The sequence below is a fragment of the Echiichthys vipera genome, assembly GCF_963691815.1.
Source record: "Echiichthys vipera genome assembly, chromosome: 5".
Lineage (NCBI taxonomy): Eukaryota > Metazoa > Chordata > Actinopteri > Perciformes > Trachinidae > Echiichthys > Echiichthys vipera.
In genome coordinates, this window is record NC_139830.1 from 28,046,986 (window position 1) to 28,060,683 (window position 13,698).

Consider the following 13,698-nt stretch of genomic DNA (forward strand, 5'->3'; position numbering starts at 1 on the left):
ATACAGTACAGCAGCACTTTAAGGCTCTTCCACCCAGCTGCTTTCCTCATCTTGCCCTGCCCATCCCAGCCCAGTCCATCACACTGATCCTTTGGTGTCTGCCGCCCGCTGCTGCAAGTCACAGAAGAGAAAAGAACAAAACAAGAAACGGTAAGACATTTATATTTCACACACATTTTTAAATTCCTCTGAAAAAGTGCATGAGACGGGTTGGCACACAACATATTTACTCATGACATTAGGGTTTTAAATGGGTTACTGTTCCCATAAAAGTGAAATACTAATCTGATTTAATGGTTTACTGTTTTTTACAAGCTTTTCAAACTGTGGTTTATGCACTGCTGCTGTACAGGGGAGGATCAATAATGATATTAAACATGGCATGTGTATTTCTTATATCTAAGAATTCACTTCCATAGTGTGACAGCTCCGAATGAGCTCCGAATGAGCCAGCACATACATCTGTTACTGTTGTCATGATGAAAACACTTTGGATCGCATGGCCATTCAAATGTCATTTGAAAGTCTAACATGTTGTCTTCTTAGAGACAGATATGTTTGTTTTTTTCCTTCTCAGCGACTTCACCACATTTTGTTTTTGTCAAATGTCAAGGTTAGATCGGGAAAATGCTCATCTCTTTGTCTCTTCTCTTCCTCTTCATGGGTAAGATCACTTCAAATTATGGTTATTATTTTCAACTTGTATCACAATTAAGTATTTAAATGATCTATTTATACGCATGGTTGTGATTATAAAGGTAGATGTGGGCGGTTGAGTTTCGAGCTTTGAGATTCAGGAAGACGCTGAAAACATTTTAGTGGTGTCTGCTGCTTCTGTAACGAGCTTATCAATCAGCAGAACCAGCCTTAATCAGATTTGAGAGATTGGATTACATCTTTGTGTGTATTTGTTTTTTGCGTGTCTGTTTTGCTGTTGTTGTTGTTTTGTCTGATCAAAATTGTAATTTGATTTTCCTAAACATTATGGTGTCCGGCTCTGCTAAAATAAAGGTTCCTCTGTGATGCGACATCATTTAAAGTGGAATAAAGTAATTCTGCATTTTAGAAATTACACTTTTTTGCTTGTTTCTGAGAGTTCAATAAGATAATTAATGACAACATATATAAATGATACCGCTGTCATGTCTGTGCATTAAGTGCTGAGCAAAGCCGGGAGCTTAAAGTCCCACTCCAGACACATTTTAAAGGTTTAAGGGTCCTCTGTGCACGATTTTTACAAGTTTTAATCGTTTTTTATTGCCAATGGGTGAATGGGTTATTACCTCACTTAAAAATTTAGACCTTCATAGTCTGTGGACAGGGGCAGATTAAGGTGGTCAGGGGCCCCTAGGCTACTGTTAGTTTGGGCCCCCCACATAAATAATCATGCTTTATCAGAATAAATGACCACTAGAACAGAAAAAGAGTCCGCAAACTTGAAAAATCCTGTCAATTTATGAATTTTCTTTTATAGATGGTCTTTCAGTCACTGTGCTTTTCTTTTTCATGCTCCACTATCCACTCCACTACATTTCCTTTCTGACATTTTGCCACCATACTGTCTAGTAACAGTGAGTGACGCATCATTGACAACAAAACTGACCTTATGAACCCGGCACCATGATGGCATCTGATTGGGTAAATGTGTGGGTAAATATCTATCCAATCAGCGATTTCATTTCTTTTAATGGGTTGAGGGCCCCGACAGGAGGCAAATTTTTTTTCCCAGTAAAAATAGTGCGGGGTGCCCCCTAGGCTTCTAGGCCCCTAGGCTTCAGCCTCTGCCAGCCTGTGCATTAATCCAATAATCTCTGCCTGTGGTCTAATTCTATGTAAACGTTTAGGGAGAGATTTTCCAGGAAACTCAAAAGGATGGGACGTTTTGTATGTTCCAGAGTCCCTTGTCCCTCTTCAGCTCGCCTACAGCCAACAGTGATAGTTAAATGGAGGTCATAAATGTCAACAAACCAACCGGGGTGTCGGACTCGGGGCGGCCCGTTATTAGACTCCCAGTGCTGGGAGTAAGGCTGGCTGAGGGTGCATGTGTGGACTCAAGCAAGCAATGCCAGGTCCATGCAGCAAAGCAAGTTAGCCGCTAGCTGGCTAACGTTAGTGCACCAAAGCCTAAGATGGCTGTGCAGCATGAATCTGCAGTTGTGTTGTAATTCTGCAACCAGAGTCATGTGCATAGTGATCAAGCGGTAGAGTCAGCTTATCGAAATGACGCCCATACACCAACCAGACAACCTTCACCCCATTATTATAGCATCAAATAACAAAATGATAAAATGTACAAGAACAACACTTGAACAAATATCAGCATGATAAAAACTACCTAGATGGACAGAAACTATCTATCTGGGAAAAATGTATTTGACATGTACTTTTACTTTTTACTTTGGTCCATGTCCCTTCGCTAACATGGAGGGGTCGGGGCTTATGACCTATACTGCAGTCAGACACCAGGGGGCGATCCAGATGCTTTGGCTTCGCTTTTGGACAGTATAGTACTAGTATAGCACAGCTCCAATTTCCTACTGAGCCGTCGAGGGTCGAATTGCATTCTGGGTAATGTAGGAACCATGTTTTGACATGGTTGTTTGTGAAATAAAATAGACCATATCTCTTTGTGGTTGCTTGTATTTCTGAGACTGTCTGTCTGTATTTCTGTCTTTGTGTCTGTCTGTGTTTGTCTCTGTCTGTCGACGTTCCTGCCTGTTAACAGGAAGGTGTTCGTCTCCATGGAATGCACACGATTGCCGGATAAATACTGTAGATAGATATAGATATTATTATTATTATTACTACTATTATTATTATTAGAGATAATAATAATGCGACTTGATGATGCTCATGGGGGAATAGTCGGGTCTCTGTAAATCATAAATAAGTCATCGTTGAGTGTGGTCTAGACCTACTCTATATGTAAGTGTCTTGAAATAACTTTTGTCATGATTTGGCACAATAAATTCAATTTTATTGAACTGAATTATTGTTCTGCTGCATCAAATTTGATCTTTTTTAAACTGTCAATTGTGAGTCCAGCAATGCTATAGAGTACTCTTTTAACATATAGACTGGATGCGGGGGGGAACAACTTGCATGGCTCTGTCCAAAGTTCAAAATCACATCTATGAATGCCTTTAAATAATAATAAATGATAATTAACATGTTGTATCTCACCCGTTTAATCCGTACAAAACAAAAATCTAAACAGTCCAATATGTGGTTGTTAACTATTTCTTGATGAAGAACAGTTTACTCATGAGTTGAGTGTTTCTATACAGCGTGTCCACAGGTTGCCTTAGAGGTTCACTGTGATGACAAGTTTCCAGGAAGTCACTACCCCGGGGGTCCAAGAAATCATTACAGCATGTAACTTCCCCTCAAACCACATCTCATTTCTACATTTCTGTTTGTGTTCATTGGTTGGCTTTGGAGGTTCAAGTAGGTATATATACTATATATATATATATATATATATATATATATATTTAAACTTTAGAAATAACCATGTTAGCTATCCCCAAAGCAATTTCAGTCACAAGCAACGGACCAGTCCCAGCCTGGTCAGATGCGTCCATGAACTGATGAAGCCTCTTGGATGAGAGGTGAAACTTCTTCCTAGACAAATAACCAAGTCCAGTTGCTTTTGACTGAAATTGCTTTGAGAATAACGATAACCTGGACAAAAGAGAACATTCCCAGGCTCAACTATCTTATCTTTTTGTCCCTGCTTCCAGTGTTTTAGCTTCACGCACTGCACAGGCATGAGAGTGGTCCTTGTTATCTAACTCTTGGGTGGAAAAGCAAATAATATTCTAAAATGCTGAACTTCTTAAAGACCATGCTATTAATCTTACAATAATATATGGGTTTTACAAGAATCAAAGTCCAGAAGTAATATTGAACGCTGAGGTTTAGCATGAAAATAGTGCAAAGGATTTTATCATTCCATAGTTTGGATGACAATACAAGCTCAGGCTGAACAGTATGTGCTGGTTTGGTGTGTTTAAGGTCCAGTATCTAGGATTTATGGGCATCTATTGCTAATATTATAATATGTATTCTTTATACAACATAGTATGTTTATAATCACCTGAAAGTAAGTATTACAGTGTTTTTGTTACCTTAGAATTAGTCCATTTAAATTTAGACATGGAGCAGGTCCTTTTCCACAGCGTCCGCCATGTTTCTATACCATGTTTCTTCAGTAGCCCAGAACTGACAAACCAAACACTGGCTCTAAACAAGGCCATTTAACGTCGCCCGCCATAGTTCTCCTCCCCGCTTGGCACACAGGAGAGGTTTCAGTCACTAGATGTCCCTAAATCCTACACACCGGACATTTAACATCTGTTGAATAAAATGTTCAACTGAAAAATGAGGAAATTTGCATTTATCTGTCAATTCCACATCTTTAACTAACTCAAACTACAGTTGGGTGTATAAAGAGCATATTGACATCCTAATACAGTATAACAGGGTTAATACAAACAACCTGTCATCTCATTGCAGGTTCAATTTCTACCAAAAGGCAAGGGGATTTTGGCATTTTCACTGCTTGCATCACCAAGAAAAGCCTCAGGTTAGCCCAGTCTACTCATTAACAACATACAATTTTCACATTCATTGCACTTATTTTTGATGCATTCCTGTAAGTTTTGACTTTAAATGAAGTGCACCTTCTAAAAAAAATAACCTTTTGATCTATCTATTGAAGGTTGAACTGTTATTATGCAAACTGCACAGACTCTCCACCCTTCGACTGTGAGTTTATGACATCAAATGGGTTCCTGCCGGCTAACACATCCAAGAAGTGCAGGCTTGTTCTCCCAGGCCATCCTGAGTTGTACGCTAATAAAACCACAAACTACACCTGCATACTGACAAGAAACAGGAGAACGGAAAAGCAGGAAATCACCATAGACTACAGTATACGTAAAGGAAAAAGTTAGTATTACTTTCCATTTGTAAATACAAAGTTCAATTATTAAAAGGCTTGCTGAGCGTTCATACTGTCATTACCATTCGGTACCTAGTATAGTAGTAGTGATGGGCAAATGAGGCTTCATTCAGCTGTATGAACCATTTTCTTTATGTCCACCAGATGACGCTTTATGTTCAACAAAGGCTTGAGAGCACACTGAACTAAGATTCATTGGGCCTTTTCTTTGAACCAAGAGCTCCATCTCGTGGGGCCTTGGCACCCTAGCAGGTTAATCCAGCCCTGGTATGGACACAATTTATTAGTCATTTATTATTTGTAATTCAAAAACAAGGCTTTTCTTGAACCTATAACAAGTTTATCAACAGTTTTCAACAGAAGGCCATGGCTCAGAGTCTACAGTGGCTTCTATGGGGACTGACATCATCACACATGAACACAACTGAATTCACAAGATTAGATTTCCAGACGGACACAATTTATGCACCTCCAAGACTGTTTAGGGACCCCAGTATGCAGTAATGTTAAAATAATCTATTTTGGACATTCACATTCACTGTATATTGCATGGGAAAAACTGGTGGCTTTTGGCCTGCATTAGATTAACAAGTGTTAAAGTGTGCATGTCTTTAGAGGGCCGACTTGCGGGTACCCACAGAACCCATTGTCTTTCAGATATCTTAAGGTCAGAGATAAAGGGACCCATTTGAAACTGGCCATGACATTTTTCCTTCACCAAAATTTGGCCGAACTTTGGAGCGTTATTTAGCTCCATTATGGATAAGCTAACGGATTCCTTAGATCTTACAGACTGCTAGAGCCTCAGAAAGACAAAAGTCGACGGATGCAAGTCGAGGAGTTAATACAGTGCAAAACAGAGGGACTAGAAATTAGTCGTTCTGTACCGGTAGCACCAGTGTTTTGGTACAAAACAAATGAACAGGGTGCAGCAAAATGAGTGCTACGGAGCTTAATCTCTCCCTCACTTTCCTTTCAGAACACATCAAGATCTGTCGTGGCACCACAGGACTACGGCTGCATCAAGCTCCAACCTTACTGTGGCCTCTGTTGAGTCTGTCTCTGTGGAGGGTCCTTGATACAGACTGCCAGACAACATGAGGGATTCATCGTGGAAGTTCAGAAGTGAACAGGAAGTGTAGTGTTGAATGACTTCGGCACATCTGCGCCCACAGGACATCACTAGTTTCTCACACTGCTCTGCTTTGATCTGCGTCCATTCTTCTTCAGTCAGTCACTTCTTCAGTTCAGTAACTGTAGTGGGTTTCTTAGCCATTACTTTGTTGCCAAGGATTTTTCTCTATGGGGTTTAGATCTGGAATCTGGACTGGCCTTTTCATTGCTTCAATATTTTCAGCTTCAAGGAACTGCTTCACCTGTTTTACAGTGTGACAGGGGGCATTGTCTTGGATGAAAATTGCAGCTGATTGGGAGACAGTTACAGTGAAGGTGTTGCATGTTGCTGAAGGAGGTTCACATAAACATTTGCATTCACCCTGTCATGAAGATGTACCAGAGGCCCAACTCCTGCTGCAGAAAACATCCCCAAAACCATGACATGACATTAAAGTTCAATTATTTGGGTCTGATGGGAAACATTATGTTCGGCGTCAAGACTCGGGAAAGACGGAACCCAAAATTTGTAAAGAAGTGAGTTAAATCTGGAGGAGAATGTGAGAGTCCAGATCTAATCCCTATAGAAAATCTCTGGAAAATCCTTGGCAACAAAGTAATGACTAAGAAACCCACTGCAGTTAGTGAACTGTGGAAGAGACAGAGTCAGAACGGACCAAGATCAAACCAGAGCAGTGTGAGAAACTAGTGATGTCCTGTGGGTGTAGATGGGCTGAAGTCATTCAAAGCTGTGGCCTCTACACTTCCTGTTCATCTTTTAATCATGTAGCCAGAAGAAAACATTATTTAAATCGTCTCTTCTGACACAATGAACACTGTTCTCTCATTTTCTCACTGCACTTTTTTTTTACCAAATAAAGTTTTTTGTTGAAGTGCCTTGGTTATTTAAAAAAACATGCTAGGACAGCAGTGGTATAGATAGGTAGATAGATAGATAGATAGATAGATGGATAGATGGATAGATAGATAGATAGATAGATAGATAGATAGATAGATAGATAGATAGATAGATAGATAGATAGATAGATAGATAGATAGATAGATAGATAGATAGATAGATAGATAGATAGATAGATAGATGTTTTTTGTTTTTACTATAATAAACTCACATTCAACTCTACACACTGGAGAGTTTGCAATACTGTGTAATTGGTTCAAGTGCTTTTGTTTCTCCCTCTGGTCCGACTTGAGGGGTGCACTATGAAGCGTGCTGAACATCCCCAGGGTTTCTCTGACAAATATGAAACTCTCAATCAGAGTTAAACGGTACCACGAAGCTCACCGTAGAGTTCATTTGTCTGGGTTTCTGCTTTAGGTTCAACACACCTTATCATAAAAAGGACGTGTAAGGCATCATTTGACTCACTCTTTGGACAGATCAAGGGCCTCTTAATTCACTAAAGACATCATTATAATGAATTCATATGAGCTGTTCAAGAGCATAATAACAGCAAGGGACAACACGGTTCCACATAATACAGCTATGGAGGCGTGCTGACAAAAAGAAAAATAGCCGATCATGTAAATTCACAAGTGAAAAGATTCTGCATATTGTCTGAAAACAACTTTGCCAAATGCAGAATTGATGCCATTAATCCCAACAGAGTGATGATGAAACGTCCAACCTGCTTTATTTTATATTTCAGGGAATGCAAAGGTGAAACACACCACACTGGACATAATTACATAACCTTTAGTCAATAAGGTTTCCATCTGACATAAGAATTGGAACGTTTTAAGCTACACATAACTAAATCCTTCCTCGACAGTCTGAGTGGGCAAAAAGCTCTGAAACTTCCCGAACATATTGAGCAATGAGTTGAGCGCAGCTACAACCCTGCTGATAGTACAGCACACCGTATTTCTGCTCAGAGTTTCAGCATCACTAACTGCTGACGTGCTGCGCATCCTGTACCTCTCATAAAGGATGTTCTTGGGCAATGCCAAGGGATCGGATCCGTCTCGAAGGACCCTCTGTCTCTGGAGAACCTCCTGCACGATCCAGGCTCCGAGCTCCACAGATTTATTTTAGCATTTTCTTGTTTATTTATTTATCAATCAATTTGTCATTTCACACCCACCATATTTTACCCACCATAAAAGTCCTTTTTACTGTAAAACATTCAAACCTCCTGTCATATATAGAGGAGTCGTGTTCATAAAGCCAGATTCCTGCTGCAGCTGCTGCACTGGTTTAGCTCAGTGGTTACTTCGAACAACATTTCTCCTGTAGAAATCCTGCTCTCTATCCCTCACGGGATCGAACCACGGGCGCTGTCCAGTGCTTTTGTGTTTCTCCCTCTGGTCTGATCAGAGGGGTGTACTACGAAGCTCGATCAGTGGGTTAGCGAGTAGGTCAGCTGTGATACAGAAGTCACTCTCTTTGAGCGTCGCTGTATCACCATCGTAACTTATGCTTTCAACCAAACCTGGTCTGGAGAAGGTTTTCAACTCAAACTTAGAGCTCCGTGACCTACACTTTGGTGTTAGAGCGGCTTCAAGCAGCTTCCTAGACTTCCATCATGACAGACACAGATTCTCATCACTATTCACTATTCGATCGTCCTTGTTGGACCTTATGTTGGCGAAGAAGCCGTGCACTTAGTGTTTCACAGTGTGTCTGTGTCACTGCGATTCTTTGCCACAGGTACATATTTGCATGCATGCAGTTAGTGATGCTGAAACTCTGAGCAGAAATACGGTGTGCTGTACTATTCACAGGGTTGTAGCTGCGCTCAACTCATTGCTCAATATGTTCGGGAAGTTTCAGAGCTTTTTGCCCACTCACACTGTCAAGGAAGGATTTTATAGTGTTTGAGATCAAAGAAAAACTCCCAGCTCTGTGACACATTGGAAGAGTGGAAGCAGGTCCTCTGTCTGGCAGTTTTGCATGCGGGGTTCGTCTCCAATGCAATCTGCGTTTGTGTGTATTATTAAAAAAATAAATTCATATGTCAGATGGAAAACTTATTGACTAAAGGTTATGTAATAATGTCCATTGTGGTGTGTTTCACCTTTGCATTCCCTGAAATATAAAATAAAGCAGGTTGGACGTTTCATCATCACTCTGTTGGGATTAATGGCATCAATTCTGCATTTGGCAAAGTTGTTTTTAGACAATATGCAGAATCTTTTCACTTGTGAATTTACATGTTCGGCTATTTTCTTTTTGTCAGCACGCCTCCATAGCCTTATTATGTTCAACCGTGTTGTCCCTTGCTGTTATTATGCTCTTGAACAGCTCATATGAACTCATTATAATGATGTCTTTAGTGAATTAAGAGGCCCTTGATCTGTCCAAAGAGTGAGTCAAATGATGCCTTACACGTCCTTTTTATGATAAGGTGTGTTCAAACTGAAGCAGAAACCCAGACAAATGAACTCTACGGTGAGCTCCGTGGTACCGTTAAACTCTGATTGAGAGTTTAGTATTTGTCAGAGAAACCCTGGGGATGTTCAGCACGCTTCATAGTGCACCCCTCTGCTGTCTTTACTTCTGTTCAAAAGTCTCATAAACACCAGTGACACTCAGTAGAACTGTCTCAGTTTGGCCGATAAATAAGTAAACAGTTATTTCCACTAATCAGTGCATTACAGTTGCTCTGTTAGAACACCAGAAGCTCGTGTGGATTTATAGAAAACAATAATTACTCATTTATTCACAACTTCTTCTTTCTATTGTTCTATTATTTCATTTGAATATTTCATTTTGTATTTATTTTAGCATTTTCTTGTTTATTTATTTATCAATCAATTTGTCATTTCACAGCCTCCATACTTTACCCACCGTCAAAGTCCTTTTACTGTTAACAGTCAAACCTCCTGTCATATGTAGATGAGTCATGTTCATAAAGCCAGTTTCCTACTATAGCTGTTGCACTGGTTTAGCTCAGTGGTTACTTCGAACAACATTTCTATGTCAGAAACTGCTCTCTATCCCTCACGGGATCGAACCACGGGCGCTGTCCAGTGTTTTTGTTTCTCTCCCTTTGGTCTGATCTGAGGGTTGTACAACAAAGCGTGCTGACAAAAAGAAAATAGCCGATCATGTAAATTCACAAGTGAAAAGATTCTGCATATTGTCTGAAAACAACTTTGCCAAATGCAGAATTGATGCCGTTAATCCCAACAGAGTGATGATGAAACGTCCAACCTGCTTTATTTTATATTCCAGGGAATGCAAAGGTGAAACACACCACACTGGACATAATTACATAAACTTTAGTCAATAAGTTTTTCATCTGACATAAGAATTGGAACGTTTTAAGCTACTCATAACAAAATCCTTCCTTGACAGTGTGAGTGGGCAAAAAGCTCTGAAACTTCACAAACATATTGAGCAATGAGTTGAGCGCAGCTACAACCCTGTGGATAGTACAGCACACCGTATTTCTGCTCAGAGTTTCAGCATCACTAACTGCATGCATGCAAATATGAACCTGTGGCAAAGAAACACATTGAAAAACAGACACGCTGCGCATCCTGTACCTCTCATTAAGGATGTTCTTGGGCAATGCCAAGGGATCGGATCTGTCTCGAAGGACCCTCTGTCTCTGGAGAACCTCCTGCACGATCCAGGCTCCGAGCTCCACGGATTTATTTCAGCATTTTCCTGTTTATTTATTTATTTATTTATTGAAAAGGATCCCCATTAGCTGACGCCTAGACGACAGCTAGTCTTCCTGGGGTCCACCGAGGTCATAAAACAGTTTTACACACTTAATTTGGCAAGGTCACAACCTTAGCCAAAAATAAGAAAAATAAAAAAATAAAAAAATAAAAATAAAAAAATATATAAAAACACAACAATAAATAAAGAGATTAAAATTAAGAACAATAATAAAAATAAATAAAAACAATAAAAACAATAACAAAGTTGAAGGATAAAATTCCGTTCATACATTAATAAACAGGACAATCCTTGCTAAGTCAAACAATTAAAATGAATAAAACCTTCTTAGTCTCTTTTTAAAAGCAAATTTTCCCTTTGTATCGCGAATCATAACAGGTAGATTGTTCCAAAGAACAGTTGCCCTATAAAATACAGTCCTTTTCATTGAGTTTGATTTGGGTAGTGGTAATGCTATTTGTCGACTATCCGCCCCTCTAGTGTAGTGCGAATGTGAATCTGAGCAATATGTTATTTTATCATAAAAAGATCCAGGAGTTTTGGTATTAATAATTCTGTGATAGTATATTAAAATGTTTGCAGATAGTCTATGCTCGACTGTCAGCCAACCAAGACATTCATGCATCACAGTAACACTAGTTCTTGTGGAACAACTAAGTACCAGTCTTGCAGCTTTGTTTTGAGCCACTTGTAATTGTTTTAGCAGACAGTTTGATGCAGCAGCCCATACAACAGAACAATAGTCTAAATGGCATAGCACCAATGTACAAACAACACTTTTTAGCAACTGCGAATTGATGAATGGTGCACATTTACGTGTAATTGCAACAGCTCTACCCATCTTGAAAACAACTTTGTTGATATGATCACACCATGATAATGTGCAATCAAGCCAGAGTCCAAGGAGTTTTACAGTTTTTACTTGCTGAATATTCTGGCCGTTCAATTGCACATTTATTGTTGGATTATGTGATAATCTACTTCTAGAACCAAATATTATTGCCGTCGTTTTTGATATATTTAGGATAAGTCTATTTGTTTTAATCCAGTTAAATAATTCAGTAATCTCACAAGACAGAACCTGATTAAGTTCTGAGCATGTAGGTGCTGCATAATACAGAGTAGAGTCATCTGCATACATGGTCAATGTTGTCTGATTGAGCACATACGGCATATCATTAGTAAAAATGGAAAATAAAAGAGGTCCGAGGCAGCTTCCTTGTGGGACCCCACATTCAAGAGACTTCTTGCAAGATAATGCACCATTACCACTTTTTGAGACCTATCAGACAGATAGCTTGCAAACCACTTGACAGCAGAAGAAGTGAAACCATAACTAACAAGTTTGGAAATCAAAATGCCATGGTCGATCACATCAAAAGCAGCACTGAAGTCGAGTAATACAGTACCAACAAGCATTGTTTATTTATTTATTTATCAATTTGTCATTTCACGCCCACCATATTTTACCCACCATAAAAGTCCTTTTTACTGTAAAACATTCAAACCTCCTGTCATATGTAGAGGAGTCGTGTTCATAAAGCCGGTTTCCTTCTGTAGCTGCTGCACTGGTTTAGCTCAGTGGTTACTTCGAACAAAAATTCTACTGAAGAATTCCTGCTCTCTATCCCTCACGGGATTGAACCAGGGGTGCTGTCCAGTGCTTTTGTTTCTCTGCCTGAACCTCAAAGTGAGACCTGAGGCAGGAAATCCTCGAACAGAGACTGTCTATGGCTATAAAGCATATCCACAAAACAGGAGTGTGAAGCTGTTTCAAAGCCTTCGTAGAACAACCTTTCTTTATTATGTCTTGCTCATAGTGTATGAAGATGCTCACTTTAAAGTGAAATTCCAGCGTAAAATCATCCCATGGTCTTTTTCGGCAAATTCATGTCATGAAATAAGCCATCGAGACAGTTTTTCTTATGTGTATGAAAGATTAACCGAGATATCCTGGAGAGTCGCTAACAGACGGCAGTGGCTAACAATAATTAGCTCGGGGCAGCACGGTGAAGGCATTAGAACAGCTTTTTTAACCACTAATACTGCTCAAAATAGCAACCAACCTCTGCGTTAGCATGAGACGAGTCCTTACACCAGTGGGCTCCTTCCTTTTGGACTTACTTTGGTAACTGACTTAAATGGACTTTACTATGAGAGGAGCTGGTACAGGGGCTAGTAGGTAAGTCTTTAAAACACTCTTAATAAACTCTGGGTTCACTAACTATGTTGTTGGTGCTTTATTTTCTGTGTAGGGACTCTTATAATGCTACTGCAGAGGTCTGGTGTTATATTAGTGGTTAAAAAAGACGTTTTAATGCCTTCACCGTACTGCCCCGAGCTAATCATTGTTAGCTAACAACTGCCGGTGTTGTAGCGACTCTCCAGGATTCTTCCGTTCATCGTTCATACATGAAAAAAATTGTAATAATTAATCATTTTAATTCAGAAAAAGTTGCATTTGTGGAGGATTCATTCATTTATACAGTCTATGGTCACAGCTGAACCAGGCTTTGAGCGCAACAACTCGCTAACCCACTAATCCAGCTTCGTAGTACATTATTTTACGGTTGGTAAAATATGGAGGATGTGAAATGACGAATTGATTGATAAATAAGTAAATGAGAAAATTCTGACATAAATACAAAATAATGATTTAAATAAAGTAATAGAACAATAGCAACAAAAAGTTCTAAATAAACGAGTAACTAAATCTATTTATATCTAATTTACCTCTATATGACAGGAGTTTTGTTTCACACAATGTAACCACTGAGCTCTCCCAGGGCACCGAGTCAACTACTCTACAGAGAGGGACTCGTGCTCACTGTCACATGGGATTCAACCATATTTGTATTTCTATTTTAAATCAAATGTAATGTAAAGACGAATCCCCCATAAATGCAACTTTTTTGAATTAAAACGATTTATTATTACAATTTTTCTCATGTATGAACGATGAACGGAG

General features: G+C 39.4%; 1 long non-coding RNA gene across 1 annotated transcript; it reads left to right on the forward strand.

Annotated features, from left to right (window-relative positions):
• Positions 1-6,972, forward strand: LOC310946867. Its single transcript, XR_014593193.1, has 5 exons — positions 1-150; positions 614-664; positions 4,519-4,588; positions 4,724-4,953; positions 5,946-6,972. It is a non-coding gene; the product is annotated as an uncharacterized lncRNA (long non-coding RNA).
• Positions 6,973-13,698: the final 6,726 nt, after the last annotated feature.